The sequence below is a fragment of the Montipora capricornis genome, chromosome 1, assembly GCF_036669925.1.
Source record: "Montipora capricornis isolate CH-2021 chromosome 1, ASM3666992v2, whole genome shotgun sequence".
Classification (NCBI taxonomy): domain Eukaryota; kingdom Metazoa; phylum Cnidaria; class Anthozoa; order Scleractinia; family Acroporidae; genus Montipora; species Montipora capricornis.
The window spans coordinates 49,134,569-49,138,116 of record NC_090883.1 but is presented as its reverse complement, the minus strand read 5'-3'; the positions used below and the strand labels follow the sequence as shown (position 1 = coordinate 49,138,116).

Below are 3,548 nucleotides of genomic sequence, written 5' to 3'. Positions count from 1 at the left end.
AAGACGTGCAAAATTTGTCCCTGGACTTGAACAAGATTCTCATTCATGCATTTGTCGTTTCAAAGATTGACAGCTACAATTCGCTTATATTTGGTCTACCCAAGCATCTGATTGATAAAGTTCAGCATTTGTTGAACGCTGCAGCTCGATTAATTATGGTAGCAAATAAATATGATAGTATAACTCCAATGTTAAAAGAACTTCACTCGCTACCGATCGAGCAGAGAATTATTTTTAAGATAAATTTAATTACTTTTAAGTGTCTTAATAACCTGGCTCCGTCATACTTAAAAGAACTTCTCACTTTCTACCGGCCGAATAGAACCCTCCGATCATCCTCAGATAAACTTAGGCTTGTGACTATTCCCTACAATCTTAAAACTTATGGCTATAGATCTTATTCAGTTCAGGCACCTATCCTCTGGAACTCTTTGCCTTTTCATATTAGATCAGCTGATAGTATTAATTCTTTTAAATCTAAACTTAAGACGTACCTGTTCAAATCAGCATATAACCTTTAGCTAGTTAGTTTGTTTCTTTTATTGTTTGTATTTGTTAAGCCATAGCTGTGTATATTAATATTTATAATTATGTTTTATTATATTTTATCGAATTTATGAATTGTAAGGCGCTTAGGACAGTTTGTATAAGCGCGGTATAAGCTTTTATTATTATTATTATTATTATTATTATTATTATTATTATTACAATAAGTCTGTAATATGATGAAAGCAAGCTTTTTCTTTTTACCTTTGTTCCCGTGGTGAAATTTGCATTTGTACAGATACGCATTGCTGAAGTATCCAACCAGCGAGCACGGGAATAACTGATGGGTAATGACAATCTGCGAGCCAGCGAGCCATGCGAGTCATGCGAATTTCGCATTTAAGTCTAAGCACCCATTTCAAATAGCGCTGATAAACAGTTATTAAGTCTAAGCACCCATTTTAAAACGGTTAGCTTTCAATAACTGTGTGACTCGCAGTCATGGCTCGCATGGCTCGCAGCCATGACTTGCATGGCTCGCTTCTTGGTTCGCATGGCTCGCACGTTTGGCTCGCTCATAACTGATCAACAGTGTTCCAGATGAGAGTCGGGTCTCGGGTCAATAACCCGACAAAGGAGGCTTCCCGACCCGACAGATGAAATTCAAAAACGAAAAATGGAAGTTTCTTGGCTAAAAAGTACGTTGTTTAACTCTGAAAGCGACAAACGATTAATATTCTTCCCTGTAGTTGAGTCAATGTAAACAAGAAACAAGGGCCTTTGCGGTTGCCTAGCACGTGATCAATTTCTCTCTTTTGACAGAACATCACGAGCTTCCCCTTGATTCACGAAACTGCAGAAATTTTAGTGTTTGTACAATCGATTGTTGTTTTTACCAAAATTTTCGATGCTTAAGAGGCGATAACGGTGATAGGATTCGGGCCTAAATCGAGGTCGATAAGTCCATGTAAAGCGCACGCTGAAGTGATTGCAACACAGTGATTTATTATATACAAAAATCAAGATATAAAATTACAACTCAGAATGGCCTGACTGGATGTCACGCAACGGTAACGCAAACGATATTCAACAATTGTCATTAATTTTCCCCTGAGACTTCGAAGTTCAGAATTTTATATAAAAATAGGCACGCCTTGCGGACTTGTGGTAGTGCAATAACTTGACACAGTGCTTTATTCCATAACTGTCAACTAAGGTGCGTTTTGTTTTCCAGGAGATTCAAGTTGTCTTTGAGTAATATGTAACTCTAATAGTACACAATAATTTTTTGGTATCGTAAATCATTTTATCATATGGCCCGTACGTCCCCGCGCGCGCTTTCATTGCAAAACTACTGGGAAAATCCCCGTATGAGTTGCCGTACGCATTACCGCGAGCAGGACCGGAAAAAGCCGTACGGCCCTACTAGGAACACGTACTGCTCCGTGCGATGCAATTTTAGGGGATTTCGTCGCTTTTAAACATCCAAGTAATTTACAGCAAGGAAAGCAAATGCAAACAGCATATTAGATAAATTTTCTGTGCAGATTTTTGTTTTTCATTTGTCCTAACTTCATCTTCTGAGTGCTCCTAAATAGTGTAAAGAGCCCATATTATAAAATGCTTTTTGACTGAGTTTAGGTCGGGCCGTACAGGAAAATATTTGGCCCGAAGTCATGACGCACGGACTTCGATGCGCTCGGTCCGTACGCCATGACTTCGGGCCAAATATTTCCCCGTCCGGCCCTCCCACTCAGTCAATAAGTACAATGAACACTTTTATATTTGCACTTTTATATTTGCTATGGCAAGAAAGTTTAATGGCTAGATTTTTGTCGATATGATATTCCTTTTACTGTTGTTACGGTGCGCGATAATAATAATAATAATAATAATAATAATAATGATAATGATAATGATGATACCTTTTAATTAATTTACATTTATAGTCAATATATTTCATTTAATTATTATTATGTTATAATATTGTAAATTGCTAGTATAATAAGATGTGTAATTCAGCCCTTGGGCTGCGATTGCATTTGAGATTAAACTATCTAACTATCTATCATTGAAGGCAATAGAAGGGAATCGAGAATTAGAGAGCTTTAGATTCTAGGACGAGAACGACTACGACTACGACATTTTCTCATAGAACAATAGCGTGCGCGCATAAACCAGCGTCATTTTGGCGGGAAAAACGTGATACCGTCGTCATTTTAGTACGAGGTTTTGCAAAAATGTTGTCGTATCACAGCAAGTCAACAACACGGTAGCAGTTTTGGCATTTTTCGATCAGCAGAAAGGCTCAGTTACCAGCAGTAAGAATAACTGAGCAACCTACACTGCTGACAAAGAGTAAGATTAATCGTCCGGGTTATAAATCTTCTAAGTATTTTCGGTAAAAACGGACAGTCAAATTTCGTACTCGTTCTCGTCCTCGTCGTAGAATCTAAGGCACTCTAATATTGGCTTCAAGGCAGACACGAAGTTTTCTTCAAGTTTTCTTCAACTTCTTTTTCACAGCAAGTTTAAGTTGTACTCTGCGCGTCTGACAGCTTTTCACGACAAATGTTCACTGAAGTTTTATCCCTATCCGGCGGGATTAGTATCTGGATGGGAGATCTCAAAATATACGCCTTGCCTTCAGATCGAAGATTCTATTTTAACGTTCAAAAATGCGAACTAGGCGAGGTACAGATTTTGCTAGCCCGCCTTATGCAAAACAAATATTGATGTGACATGCAAACAATTTCTCAAAGTCATTAATTATTCATGTAGCTCTTACCCAACCAAAGCATCTTATTCTGGTCAGGTGGATGGGTTTAGAAACCGAATGAAAAACGAGTTGAAAACCACGGCGTGTTTGGAAATAATTTCAAACACGGATGCAAATTTTTCTTAATCTCCATATTGATAAAGCAAGAAAAACAAATGACCATAAACAACTTTATTGACAGCAAATGATAATTACAGATAATTTTCTGTATTGAGACATTTAAAAAAAGTTTATTTATTTACTGACATTGAAATTCACATTGCAGTTATTGAAGTCCCCAAAA

The 3,548-nt window shown here is 37.4% G+C and overlaps 1 protein-coding gene across 1 annotated transcript in view; it reads right to left on the bottom strand.

Moving 5' to 3' along the window:
* Positions 1–3,421: 3,421 nt before the first annotated feature.
* The window catches only part of LOC138046912 (BAG family molecular chaperone regulator 1-like), a 12,406-nt gene continuing 12,279 nt past the window's right edge, over positions 3,422–3,548 (bottom strand). The window contains exon 7 of the mRNA XM_068893535.1: positions 3,422–3,548. This exon is cut by the window's right edge and continues 1,001 nt beyond it. The gene's annotated coding sequence lies outside the window, so the exon portion shown is untranslated.